This window comes from Selaginella moellendorffii, unplaced genomic scaffold (genome assembly GCF_000143415.4).
Source record: "Selaginella moellendorffii unplaced genomic scaffold, v1.0 SELMOscaffold_7, whole genome shotgun sequence".
In the NCBI taxonomy this organism is placed as follows: Eukaryota; Viridiplantae; Streptophyta; class Lycopodiopsida; order Selaginellales; family Selaginellaceae; genus Selaginella; species Selaginella moellendorffii.
In genome coordinates, this window is record NW_003314268.1 from 3888481 (window position 1) to 3904068 (window position 15588).

Here is a 15588-nt window from a genome sequence, read left to right on the forward strand (position 1 = left end):
AGGCCACATCGGCCGCAAGAACTTCCTTGAGATTCTGCTTCATTTGGATGAGGCTGTGCATTCACCGGGCGACCAGCCTCGTCGGAATGGCATGAGGCCTCACGTGATAACCCTACAATCTGACGGCCAACATATTCACTGGGATGGCATGGGGCCCCACGCGATACTGCAAGCCTTTGCTCCTCCTCCAGCTGAACCCTGTATGGGGTTCGATCGACAAGGGCCTTATGCAAGGGTTGGCCGTTCAGCTCAGTTTGCGCACTTTGCAGAGACCTTAAGTGTTTTACTAGGGACGCAATCATCATGTTTGCACCCCCGCCACCCCATAGAGGTACAAAGAAGTTCCCATAGTTCTGGGCACCATTCCCATGAGCGATTATGCCAAATAGAGACACAGGCAGCTGCATGGATGAAGAGATTGCCTTAGGGGCAGGATTGAGTCGAGGTAAGCACGTCTTTTTCTGGTCCATTTTGTCGTGGATGATGCAGAGGTAAGAGTCAGGTATCTCCATGGAGAGAATCCTGTTATGATAATATGCAGTCCTGCAGCTTCTCTGCTCGATGTTGTGGTCGAGCTGCCTTCTAACCAACGTCTCTCGCTCTTGAGCGCTGCAAGAATTCTTCGACAAAGCCATTTTGATAGCAGTGCACTCGTCACACTTTGAAAAGCTGGAGTACTTTCCTATACTCACATCCCTGAACCTATTGCTCCACAATCTACTAAATCTAGATTGGCTCAGCTTCCTGTAGCCATTACTCTGGAGTTCCCGATTCACATCTTCCAATATGGCCCCCTTGGTATACATGGAAGGGAGAACTCGTTGGGTGTCTCGTGTTCCATCTTCCAAGAGGTGGGTTTTATGTGGTTGCTGCTCGCGACATGTCTCGACAAACCTCTTGAAGATTGCCTCTCCATATACAACATGACCTCTGGTTTTGTGCATACCGTCGTTCCCATGGACTGCCTGTTGAACCCTTTGTTCCTCGAACTCAGTTTTGATTCTGTAGAATGTGGTTCGAGGGACTCCATAAATGATTCTCCATGCCTTCATGCAGACCAAACCCCTCTAGAAGACCATGCCCCCCACCTGATGTTCTGAAGCATCAACAGATGACCGTAATGCTTCATACACAAAATTGCGAGCTGCCTTCCAGGACAATGTCTTGTATCTTGCTCTCTCCTCTTCAATAGCATCCCAATCAACATGTTGACAGCACCTCCTCTTGCAACAAGCAACTGTCGAGACCATTCGATCCTCCATCGCCATTTTCTGCCTTTTCGGTTCGTTGCTCAGATCCCTTTGGCTGCGCTTTAGGAAGGTGTACTTTCTTTTCCCATGAAGAGATGTTCTGTCATCAGTTGTAGTGGTGTTTGATTGTGAATCCTTCACATTCTCAAACACTAAATGCCTCAATTTCCACCGCACAATGCTTCCAATAGTCAGACTGTTTTTTTCTGTGTCAACAACCTCTAAAATCGCAACTCCAATATCATCCCAACCCAATTCTTGATTAGCAACCGCATCTCTTGGATCGACAACTGTGGCTAAGCCCTCAGCTACCACCACCCCCTCGGGGTTGTTTAGAAACACCTTTGCCTGAATCCATGTAGCACGGTTCTTAAGATCCACGGAGGGAACATGCGTCGCACTTGCGCTGTCCCCAACATCTGCTTTCTTCTGCAGATTTTTCAAGGCAACAACAACTTTTACCCCGACGACCATCTCTCCTCGTTCAATAGCGACCACATTCCCATCGAAGACAGTCTCTACTGATACAGCAGCATTGCCTTCCCCAAGCCTTTGACAGTGTATAACAAAGTTCCGATCCATAGACACAAGGGTCCCTTTTGCAACTCTCTTCCCACCATTCAAAATATAAACCTTTTCCTCAACCCTGAAGGCCATTCTGAAAGTGCAGAAAAGAAGTTAAGACCATACAAAAAATGATTGGAGAATGGCCTAAATCATAACATACCAAATAGCATGAGGCCACATGCCATTATTCAAACATGCTATTGACACCCACGTGAAATTTCGCATTCACAAAATTGGCATGAGGCCTCATGCCATCTTGATATACACACAGCTGCAGGCAAGTAAAAACATACATGACAATACGCTAGCCATGAAATTGCAAGGGCCCAAGATGGCATGTGGCCTCATGCCATTTCTAAATGTGGTCCTAAACCATTCCATGGTGAACATACCAGGAAGCACAAGTGCCGAATATCACCTTGCACATGCTAGCGGCTTCCCAGAGGGGGGCAGTGGCTATGAGGAATTCCTAGAGGGAGCTAGGGAGAGGTTGTCCAGGAGGCCCACAATTTCAAAGACACTGCAGGTCTATGAAGATCACATGGAATCCACGGACCTCACCTACGGCGATGTTCAAAAACTATATTCCAACATTGAGCTGTTGAGAGTGCCTCCAGTTCGCAAAGCGAAGGGGAAGATGGTCGACTTGGAAACTACCCCGAAGCAGAAAAGGGTGGTCAAGCTCAAGCCGACGTCCGACTCTCCTCCAAAAAAGAAGCTACTCGGTGATGCCATTGCCTTGGGTTTGAACACTACACCCACCAAAAAGAAGAGCCGCAAAGAGCAGAAAGAGCAAGAAGAGGCAGCAAAAATCGTCGCAGATAATAGTACTTGTTACTATTCCAACAAAGTATATACAATCGACGTGAGCCGTATCGACATCCAAAGCAAATACAACCATAGGCTAGTATCTGATGAGTGGGTGGAGAAACTGAAGCAGAAGATGCTGGCAAGTCCAGTAACACCCGACATCGCAGACGTGATCCCCTACTACCGAACAATGAAGGGCGAGACGAGGTTTCCAGACTTGATCAATAGGAAGGTGTTGGACGATCAGAACATTCGGTTCTATGCCGTCTCCGGGCAGCATTCTAGCTTGGCGATGCAAGAGATAGTTGTGGATATTATGGTGGGCGAGGAGGTGAAGAAAGTCTTCAAGACAAGAGTTGTCCGCCTGATAAAAGGCAACTCGCCCCTCCAATCTATCATATACATCTCCCACGCGCAGAATGTCAAGCAAGAAACGTGCTACAAATCGGGTCTGCACGAGACATTGGCACAAACATGGAAGCTCTGGGTTCAACTAAAGAAGCCACAAAAACCAGGACAAGGACGTGCACTAGCAACTAGCGCCTGGCAGGTAAGCCTCGTTGCATGTGGCATAGCATGTGGCCTCACGCCATTTCCATTGCAGGAATTCTCGAGTCTTCTCTCGAAAACACTGGGGGTCAATGACACACTCAGCATCCATAACATTCTACTGGCGACAAAAGTTGTTTTTGACAAATGGGTAGATGTGCTGAGGAGGTACCATGACGGGGAGTTACTAAACTCAATGGGTGTGGAGGACGGCCGGAAGCCCAATGATTTGAAGCTCAACGCCTTGCGTTTCTCACGGTCACTAGACGACGACGAACTTCTGATAGTGGCTAATGCTCTTCTACGTGGTGAGGTAGTCTTCAACAAGACCAAAATGACTCCCGGCCATATTGTGACATACGAGGACTTGTGCACGACTCTGAGAGCTCGTGCGCTATTGAAGGATTGGATCTTCGAGCAAGTGGCCGTGGAGAGGGTGAGCATCGACACCACGCAAGAGATGATGGAAGCGCTGGATTTGTCAAATGAAGACATCGACGAGTACGTGAAGGGGGCCCCTAAGTTCATCGATCTGCTGTGGGATGCCACAAAAAGTAAAGCTGAGAAGTTGGATCAGTATCCAAATTTCATTAAGAGTGATGTCGACCGCCGGCTTCAGAAACAGCTCGACCCCGCAGCAGAGGCCTATCAAGAACCTTACCGGGTATACTTGAATTCGGATGAGGATCAAAGGTGGAGGAGCATCATTTCCCGCGGAGATGAGCAGATCAAGAACATCTTTTGTGTGATGGACTTCACAAACGAGGAGATCACTCATGCAGACGAAGTCAGCTCCATCTTTAACTTAATGGTGGGACTTGCGGAGGTGGAATCTTTAGTCCACTATATGATCTACGACTCCGAATCCTATCACAAGTTCTGGAAGGCCTTGAATGAGGTGAAGGCTCGGTTGAAAGGCAAAGAGATGCGGGAGATCCATGGGATAATGGCTAAGAAGAAGATACCGACGAATGTCCGCATCTTCACACTCGCCCTTGTTATTGGTCCTGCAGCAGAGTGGGACTGGAGTGACTTCCCAGCTTCGTTCGACAAGGCCAATCGAATTGATCTGAGGGAGGTCAATTTACCCGTGCCTGAGGAACTGAAGACGGCTATGGAGCTTTCGAATCCAAAGAAAGCTCCAGGTGCAGCATGGGAAATGCTCAGCTGGGTCTTCAACGCAATAGCGGGTGGGTCACCTGCTTCCGACTCCAAGGGCAAATGCGTTGTCGAGTACAACTGCGGCGGACTATTCTTTCAAGCCGCACTACTCAAGGGTGTCCCGTGTGTTGCGGTGACAAACTCCATTGAAGAGGTGACTTCAATGGAGCATATAATTACAGTTGCCAAAGAAAAATAGTATCTTCTCTGCGAACCTGGTGAGTACGCACTTTAAGTTTAAATGTTATCTCACAAGCTCTGTATGCAGAAGCGTGGCCACCCCCAGATGCTGAAACGGCGTTAACAGCTACTGTTAAAGATACCCATGTTGGGCCGAGCTCACAACCTGCACAAGGTAAGGTCACATGAGGCCTCACGCCATTTTGATTATAGATCGTTGTGAATATTCAGACACGAGGACTGAAAAGCGCACTGGTGGCACGTCGAAGAAGGACAAACAGACAAGCAATAGGAAAAAAGGAGGTACAAATTATATTTGCAATGGCATGTGGTCTCATGCCATTCCTTGCAGGAGACACTTCTTCAAAGGCAAAACAGGCAAGCACCAGCCAAGCTCAAACTGACAGTGGTCATAAAAAGCGAAAGCACGTTGGATAGTCGTCGGGATCAGAGGCGTTTGATTCGAAAAGGAAGAAGGGCAACGAAAAGATGATAGGTAATGCCTCGCGGTTATGGCGTGTGTGCTCATGCCATTCATTGCAGATCAAGGGCTGAGTGAAAGCAGGCAGTCACCACCTCCTGACTCAGATTCCTATGGCGGACTCCCCTTCCCCAATCTCAATGGAGAGGTACAATGGATGAGGGATGCTTTTCAAGTCAGGGCCACGTTTTTCTCATCTCGTCGTCTTCGAAGGGTGCAAGAACGTGCAGAAACCATGTTAAGACAGTCGGGTGAGGATACGGTCCTAGGTCACGCACTAAAAAAAGCTATGGATGTTTTGTATTTTGAGATGGAGACTTGGCCAGATGATTTTCCCAAGATGGTCCTGGAAGAACAAGCCATCCAGCCTGAGCAGCCTATGGAAGAAATGCAGGAGGGGGATGAGGAGCCAGAGAAAGATAATGAGCAGGAAGAGCAGAAGGACGAAGAGGAGGACAAAGAAGAGGAGGACGAAGAGGACTTGGATGGCCCTCACAATGGTGACGATCACAATAACGACGACGACGATGATGACGACGATGGCCAGCCTGAGGTGGCCAAAGAGCAGCGGAGGAAGGTCATACAAGACAAACCATCAGGTAAATAATAGTACATCCATTCCTAACCTTTTACCATTTCTAACATTGTCCATGTAGGTCGTAGAGCAAATGGTAAGTAGAGATTATTCAGTTGAATTAAGATACAAACTCTAGCCTTTAGTGTCGAGGAAGGATAGTGCTAAGGGTTGAAACTTATGTCCAATCCTTTAGAATCAGCAGTGCGCCCAAGTGATATCGGTCCTAGTTCCTCAATAGCAGTTGATGGTAAATACAGTATAGTCGATTCAATGTGCTAATGAGTTTGTTTTTAGTAGCACGGGAGGATACCATCTCAATCGAAGGGAGATATTTGGAGATGCATATGGATCCGCCAGTGGACTCTACTTGCCTGCAAGAGTCATCAGAGCTGGTGGAGGCTACTATCCATATCAACGCCAAGCAAGCTGACCACGCTCCACTTGATGTTGCCCATACCACTGAGTCAATCTTGTCCACGTATCCAACTGACGGTGACCAGGTGCCATTGGACCCGCATGAGGCTGCCCCAGCCGCCGAGCCGGTCGTATCCTCATTTCCAACAGACTCAACGTGTGCCAAATCGTCTGACTACGCGCCGTTGGAACCTCCCTACACCGCCCCTGCTGCCTGTTCGGTCATGTCCACTTTGCCAATGGAGGCACCAGCTGAAATGGCGTGTGATCACACACCATCGGAACCACCCCATGCCACTGTTGAGCCAGTTGTACCAGAGTCTACAGCTGAAATGGCATGTGCCCACACGCCATCGGATGCGATTGACCCCACATTGCAGAGGAGAGTATTTCTGCCCTTCACGTTTCCTCAACCAAAACCCTCTCAACGACCATCGGGAGCACCATTCGCTAATATTGTAGATGGTAAAATTGACTTGTACCATTTTTTATGCTGACGCATTTCATTTCAGAGTCACGGCGAAGGTACTGTATCATTTTTGATCTGAACGGTGTCCTTTTCTCCCATGAGCGTGGCTCGTCCTCGAATGTCATTGCACCCTCCAAAGCCTGCGGTCGCAAGTTGGTCAAAAGAGACAGATTCACATTAATCACACGGGAGAAACTGCGGGATCTAATAATGACCATGCGACACTTAAAACAAAGGGCCGGGTTCAATTTGCAATTGGGAGTTTGGACATCCATGATGCGCCACAATGCATTAACGTTGCTACAGATGATGCACGATCAGACGCGAGTAATATTACCATTTGACTTTCTCCTAACGCAGGAGGATTGCTTGACTATGGTCCATGTGAGGGGTAGCAAGCCCATCTTCGTCAAGCCAGAGGCTGTAGTGATGAACCGGACTGCTAGGTCAAGTGAAATCCTCATCATTGATGACTCGCTAATTAAAACTGCAGCGAACACGCACACATATGCAGTGCACCCCATCTCTTGCAGTATGGAAACTAGGGAGAAGAAACCGTATGTTCTGGGGGACCTTGCAAAATGGCTTGGAGCGATGGTGATAGAGAACCGGCTAGTCCAGGAGGTGGCTGCAGAAATCAACCAAATGGCAGATGGAACGGTATATCAGAAGCCATTTGATTGGACAGACACCAGTCATCATTTCTTGACCTGCTCATCTCTGCGGGAAACGATGCTCCTCCACCTTTGATCCTCATCCGAATTCACGTATACCCGGTAAGGTTCTCGATAGGCCTCTGCTGCGGGGTCGAGCTGTTTCTGAAGCCGGCGGTCGACATCCCTCTTAATGAAATTTGGATACTGATCCAACTTCTCAGCTTTACTTTTCGTGGCATCCCGCAGCAGATCGATGAACTTGGGGGCCCACTTCACGTACTCGTCGATGTCTTCATTTGACAACTCCAGCTCTTCCATCATCTCTTGCATGGTGTCGATGCTCACCCTCTCCACGGCCACTTGCTCGAAGATCCAATCCTTCAATAGCGCACGAGCTCTCAGAGTCGTGCACAAGTCCTCGTATGTCACAATATGGCTGGGAGTCATTTTGGTCTTGTTGAAGACTACCTCACCATGTAGAAGAGTATTAGCCACTGTCAGAAGGTCGTCGTCGTCTAGAGACCGCGAGAAACGCAAGGCGTTGAGCTTCAAATCATTGGGCTTCCGGCCGTCCTCCACAACCATTGAGTTTAGCAACTCCCCGTCATGGTACCTCCTCAGCACATCTACCCATTTGTCAAAAACAACTTTTGTCGCAAGTAGAATGTTATGGATGCTGAGTGTGTCATTGACCCCCAGTGTTTTCGAGAGAAGACTCGAGAATTCCTGCAATGGAAATGGCATGAGGCCACATGCTATGCCACATGCAACAAGGCTTACCTGCCAGGCGCTAGTTGCTAGTGCACGTCCTGGTTTTTGTGGCTTCTTCAGTTAAACCCAGAGCTTCCGTGTTCGTGCCAATGTCTCGTGCAGACCCGATTTGTAGCACGTTTCTTGCTTGACATTCTGCGCGTGGGAGATGGATATGATAGATCGGAGGGGCGAGTTGCCTTTTATCAGGCGGACAACTCTTGTCTTGAAGACTTTCTTCACCTCCTCGCCCACCATAATATCCACAACTATCTCTTGCATTGCCAAGCTAGAATGCTGCCCGGAGATGGCATAGAACCGGATGTTCTGATCGTCCAACACCTTCCTATTGATCAAGTCTGGAAACCTCGTCTCGCCCTTCATTGTTCAGTAGTAGGGGATCACATCTGCGATGTCAGGTGTTACTGGACTTGCCAGCATCTTCTGCTTCAGTTTCTCCACCCACTCATCAGATATTAGCCTGTGGTTGTATTTGCTTTGGATGTCGATACGGCTCACGTCGATTGTATATACTTTGTTGGAATAGTAATAAGTACTATTATCTACGATGATTTTTGCTGCCTCTTCTTGCTCTTTCTGCTCTTTGCGGCTCTTCTTTTTGGTGGGTGTAGTGTTCGAACTCGAGGCAATGGCATCACCGAGTAGCTTCTTTTTTGGACCAGGAGAGTCGGACGTCGGCTTGAGCTTGACCACCCTTTTCTGCTTCGGGGTAGTTTCCAAGTCGACCATCTTCCCCTTCGCTTTGCGAACTGGAGGCACTCTCAACAGCTCAATGTTGGAATATAGTTTTTGAACATCGCCGTAGGTGAAGTCCGTGGATTCCATGTGATCTTCATAGACCCGCAGCGTCTTTGAAATTGTGGGCCTCCTAGACAACCTCTCCCTAGCTCCCTCTAGGAATTCCTCATATCCGCTGCCCCCCTCTGGGAAGCCGCTAGCATGTGCAAGGTGGATCTTGAAGGCGGACGCTGTCTCTACCACAAGTGCCAGTCCATATTCTTGCATGGAACTGCATGGAGTGTCTGTCACTTGAATGAGGATCCCCATGCTATCTTTTCTCCCACCATCTGTGTTGTACAGCCTCAGATCCTCGCCTTCCATCCCGAAAGTCCAACTGGTGAGCTCCTCCCCCTTCTCTACATCCACATTGACAGTGGCTGGAAGAAGAACGCAATTCCCTGCCTGTTCAGAAATGCACAACAATTAGAGCTGACAGATGAAAAGCTAGCAGCTGGAAATAACGTGAGGCCACACGCTGCACCACTGCATCAGATGTCTTGAGGCTGCATCCTAAGATGGCATGAGGCCACATGCCATCTTGGGCCCTTGCAATTTCATGGCTAGCGTATTGTCATGTATGTTTTTACTTGCCTGCAGCTGTGTGTATATCAAGATGGCATGAGGCCTCATGCCAATTTTGTGAACTGCGAAACTATTGCCATGTGGGTGTCAAGAGCATGTTTGAAAAATGGCATGTGGCCTCATGCTATTGAGGTTGTTTGGTATGTTATGATTTAGGCCATTCTCCAATCATTTTTTGTATGGTCTTAACTTCTTTTCTGCACTTTCAGAATGGCCTCCGCAACTGCGACGCATGTTCCCTCTGTGGATCTTAAGAACCGTGCTACATGGATTCAGGCAAAGGTGTTTCTAAACAACCCCGAGGGGGAGGTGGTAGCTGAGGGCTTAGCCACAGTTGTCGATCCAAGAGATGCGATTGCTAATCAAGAATTGGGCTGGGATGATATTGGAGTTGCGATTTTAGAGGTTGTTGACACAGAAGAAAACAGTTTGACTATTGGAAGCATTGTGCGGTGGAAATTGAGGCACTTAGTGTTTGAGAATGTGAAGGATTCACAATCAAACACCACTACAACTGATGACAGAACATCTCTTCATGGGAAAAGAAAGTACACCTTCCTAAAGCGCAGCCAAAGGGATCTGAGCAACAAACCGAAAAGGCAGAAAATGGCGATGGAGGTTCGAATGCTCTCGACAGTTGCTTGTTGCAAGAAGAGGTGCTGTCAACATGTTGATTGGGATGCTATTGAAGAGGAGAGAGCAAGATACAAGACATTGTCCTGGAAGGCAGCTCGCAATTTTGTGTATGAGGCATTACGGTCATTTGTTGATGCTTCAGAACATCAGGTGGGGGGCATGGTCTTCCAGAGGGGTTTGGTCTGCATGAAGGCATGGAGAATCATTTATGGAGTCCCTCGAACCACATTCTACAGAATCAAAACTGAGTTCGAGGAACAAAGGGTTCAACAGGCAGTCCATGGGAACGACAGTACGCACAAAACTAGGGGTCATGTTGTATATGGAAAGGCAATTTTCAAGAGGTTTCTCGAGACATGTAGCAAGCAGCAACCACATAAAACCCGCCTCTTGGAAGATGGAACACGAGACACCCAACGAGTTCTCCCTTCCATGTATACCAAGCAGGCCATATTGGAAGATGTGAATCGAGAACTCCAGAGTAATGGCTACAGGAAGCTGAGCCAATTTAGATTTAGTAGATTGTGGAGCAACAGGTTCAGGGATGTGAGTATAGGAAAGTACTCCAGGTTTTCAAAGAGTGACGAGTGCACTGCTATCAAAATGGCTTTGTCGAAGAATTCTTGCATCGCTCAAGAGCGAGAGACGTTGGTTAGAAGGCGGCTCGACCACAACATCGAGCAAAGAAGTTGCAGGACTGCATATTATCATAACAAGATTCTCTCCATGGAGAGACCTGACTCTTACCTTTGCATCATCCACGACAAAATGGACCAGAAAAAGACGTGCTTACCTCGACTCAATCCTGCCCCCAAGGCAATCTCTTCATCCATGCTGCTGCCTGTGTCTCTGTTTGGCATAATCGCTCATGGGCATGGTGCCCAGAACTATGGGAACTTCTTTGCACCTCTATGGGGTGGCGGGGGTGCAAACATGATGATTGCGTCCCTAGCAAAACACTTAAGGTCTCTGCAAAGTGCGCAGACTGAGCTGAACGGCCAACCCTTGCATAAGGCCCTTGTCGATCGAACCCCATACAGGGTTCAGCTGGAGGAGGAGCAAAGGCTTGCAGTATCGCGTGGGGCCCCATGCCATCCCAGTGAATATGTTGGCCGTCAGATTGTAGAGTTATCACGTGAGGCCTCATGCCATTCCGACGAGGCTGGTCGCCTGGTGAATGCACAGCCTCATCCAAACGAAGCAGAATCTCAAGGAAGTTCTTGCGGCCAATGTGGCCTTCCACCCCATCTTCTGCTCCAAACAGACAATGCTAGCAGTGAGAACAAAAACATGTACGTCTTCGCGTACTTGGCGATGCTTGTTGCCAAAGGCATATTTGAAACGGTTACACTTGGCTTTCTCATGGTTGGGCACACTCATGAAGATGTCGATGCCATGTTCAGTCACCTGTCAGAGTCCCTCCAGCGATCCAATGTCCTCACCCTCCCACAACTCTACGATCAATTCCAAAATTGCATCAAAGGCATTGTTGAAGCTGCACTTGTGACAGAGGTTCCAGACTTTAAGGGGTTTGTAAGAGGCTACATCAGGGACAGATCCGAAACGCTGATTGGCCACTCCAAGCCTCTTCAGTTTCATTTCAGCATGCGTGACGGTGCTCCAGTGATGAGGTACAAGATGAGAGAATGGGACACAGTGTGGCTGCCAGTGGACGGCATTGAACTCTTCAAGAGAGATCCCATAACTGGGGAACCTATGATTCCTCAGGGTTCCCCACGGCCGATGCACCCGGATGGACTCAAAGACCAGGAAAGTATAGTGGCCGGGATTAGACAGCATATTGCCTTCTGGAAGAGGGGGTTGGTGTTTGGTGGAGAATCCTATTTTTAGAGGTGCAAGCCTTTGCTCAAATACTGGGAGAAGATTATATCTGCTATCCAAAATGGGCCGGTTGTATATGAAGAATTGGAAGAGTCCTTTTGGCCAGAACCCAGAGCACCAGATAGTAGAGGAACAATGTCCTCTGGAAATGCAGTGACAGATAACGATGTTGAGGATCATTATTGTGGGCCGAGGAACAAGAAGCCGGATTCAGCATTCAATCCAGTACAGGTCTGCAAAGGAATGGTCGTGCTTGTCAGACCCAGTAATAAAAAACAAATGATATGGGTGGGGCGCTGCATCACTAATGCAGAGGAGGACGCGGAAACTAACTCCTTCAATGTAACTGTGGAGTGGTTCAAGCCAAGTTCCGGATATACGAAGGATTTCCTAGAAAAGAGATGGGTGCTGAATCCAAGGGATCCCAGCATGAGCATATCGGTGGATAATGTTGTGCATGGTTGGATGCGGAAGCAGAGTGCCACCATCACCTTGCCAGACCATGCAAGAGATGCAGCAAGAGCATTCATAACCCAGGTTCAAGGTGAGATTCATTAATATTCCTTTACTAAGTTTCTAATGTATTTTATTTCAAGGTGAACAATCTGAATCTGAATCAAAGGAGGCGTGATGGCATGTGGCCTTACGCCATTCCTAGGTGAGATGATACAAATAACAAGTATAAATTCTTAGTTGTTGTAGCAAATCTTACTTAAAGTTCAAGGTGAACAAGCCGAATATGAATTCATCAGATTGTTATAACAAATTGCGAGGTGATGGCATGAGGCGATACACCATTTGAGAGTGGTAGCCATTCCTATATGAGGTGAGTGAAATATTTATTAGAAATACCTCATTCAATTGTGCACTTCTAAGTCTTGGTCCACTCAGTACTGTTTGCATGTTTTTATTTTAATTCTTTCTCTAAAATGTTATTTAGCATGTGGCTTCATGCCATTGCTCTCCACAATCATGCATTGAATTTTTCTATCCTTGCATAATACTTCTCCATATATATAGCATGTGCGCACATGTGATATGGTTCATTAGGCCTGATATAGTGTGTGAGGTAAAACAAAGATGATGTGACATATGCATTTACCAATCACATGTGCATAAATCTAATAATATGGCGTGTGGCCCATATTAATGGCACATAAACCCATATTGTGGGCTTACGTGCTTTATGTACCATCATTCCCTTGCAGCGTGTGTGTTGGTTTCCTTTTATAACACAACAAACTCCATATTTTAGGGTGAAGAGCATTCTCATGGCAAGCACAAAATCTGTAAGTGAGGTAGAAAAGGAGATGGAGAAGGAGATAGGTGAAGATGTAAAATATATAAGTCTTCCAAACTCCCCGTACTATACTCCAGGTGATCATTTTTCTGAACAAACGGCAACATTAACAACTATCAAGAACGCCCCAGTAACGTCAGAGACAACAATCCAAAGCAAAACAACTGACCCGAAGAAGGATGATAGTACCGCTGAGAGTACCAAAAAGGAGGTGTCCACTAGCGCTTAGGCTTATAATGGCGTGTGCCCTCATGCCATTTACTTGATCACCAAATACCTTTTTCCCTTTGCACTAGTATATCTTAATACCGGTCTGAGAAATAGAATGGCATGTGCCCTCAGGCCTTTTACTAAATCACCTTTGAAAGAAATGCAAGCCTCTATGTCGTAAAAAAAAGGTACTAGAGAAATTCCTTAATAATATGAATGTTATTTAGTTTCATGAAAATACACTAAGGGTCAAATGAGTTAAATGACTTCTCTAGACTAGCAATGCCTCTTGCTACACCTTCACAATTAGATTCGTTAGAAAAAGATAACATTGAATAATATCTAAATGTCCTCACCCGACTGTCTTAACATGGTTTCTGCACATTCTTGCACCCTTCGAAGACGACGAGATGAGAAAAACGTGGCCCTGACTTGCAAAGCATCCCTCATCCATTGTACCTCTCCATTGAGATTGGGGAAGGGGAGTCCGCCATAGGAATTTGAGTCAGGAGGTGGTGACGGGGATGGTCCAAAATTGAGTTGAGCTCATGAGTTGAGCTCAATTCAACACAAGTCAACTCAAGTCAACATAGTCAATAAGAAATATTACAAAGGAGATCTAAATTGAACAAATGAAGGTTCTAGCAAACTTTAAAATATTAAAATACGTAAATATCTAAGTTAAAAGTTTCTATAAGATTGAATTGTTTAAAAAAGACAAAGTTCATGAGAACCTATCTTTTATAAAACTATATTATTTTATTATGACAACTGTTACAGCTGTCATATTTGATTTGACTACTTAATATTTTGAATACTTTTACAGCTGTAGATACTATTCCTTCATTCAAAAGAGTTTTTAGGGTTCTTGAGAAGATGGGAAGCAAGGAAAATACAAGATCTGTGAGTAAGAGTTGTAGTGCAAAGGAATGTGAGAATGTTAATTTTATTTCACTACCACAATCTCCATATTACACTCCTGGTCCTTATTACCCATCTGGGAATGTGGAGACCACTATCACGATTGATAAAAATGCTCCTGTTACTTCTGAAACAACAGTCTAGAGCAAGAGAAATGAAGAAATGAACAGCACAGCGGAAAGCGCCAAGAAATCTACTCCATAAAACTTTCCATGACATTTGTAATTTACATATTAATTCATATTAAAAACTCTATTGCTTGCCTATATCGCAATCCTCTCATATGATAAGACCAAGGTATATTTTGCAGTGAATCCTCATTAAAAGTTTTTGGGAATTGTTTGTAAATAATGATAAAAGAAATCAAAATCTTTCGAAAGACTCAAAAGTAATATGACATCAAAGAATCAACTTTATCTACATTTCCAAGACTAAAAGGCAATCTCACATGAGAGAATGGTAGCGTGCCAACGTGCTCTACCACTATAATGTGGTCTATATTTCCTTGCAATTTATTTCCGTAGACATTTGGCATGTGTATATGTGTAGCAAAGTAGGATTCATCATAATGATAGAGCATGTGTATACACGATAATCTAAAATTCTAGAAGCTCTTATGTTTACAAGAAAGCTATGATTATGAAGCCCCATTTCCAAGACTGACATTTAAAGAATCTGAGTATTGTCAGTGTCATAATAAATAAACCTCATTCCCAAGAATCTGAGTATTGTCAGTGTCATAATAAATAAACCTCGTTCCCAAGAATCTGAGTATTGTCAGTGTCATAATAAATAAACCGCATTCCCAAGACTAAAACTTAGTATATAAACTATCTAGAAAAGTTATAGTCATTGTAGGTTTTTTGTTCTCCTTGAGCTCCTTAGAAGTTTATATTGAAATGGCTCAAAGGAGACCCATTGCTAATCGTACTTGGCCCCCTAGCATTTCATATCAATCTCCACCTCCATCCCCAAGTTCTACCAACATTCCACCTTCACCTCTACATAACAATCCTTTTTCTGCTGAGGGCTCTAGTGAAGCTGAATTAGAGCTCCCTATATGTGAAATTCCGGATCTTGCTACTAGAGAGGGATTGCCTTTAGCGCTTCAAGAGCAATGCCATATGTTTTTGCAAGATCTTGCTCCTGACATGGTAGGACTACTTGAAAGCACAGAACGCTATTACATTTGGTGTCCAATATGCTACTTTTTCTTGGACAAGACAAATGGCTCTATGGGTTTACAAACTTTTCTTGAGCACTGTAAGAATTGCCCAACGGCAGGTCTGGAAAATGTGCACATGTGGATGTACAATAGATTCAAGAATGAGTTACAGACACATACCCACTATCGCTTCATGGTGAGGAACAACATCCCCTTGGGAAACACTGCATTGGCTAGTGCAAAATATGGGGTTTTTAGGCCACCCTA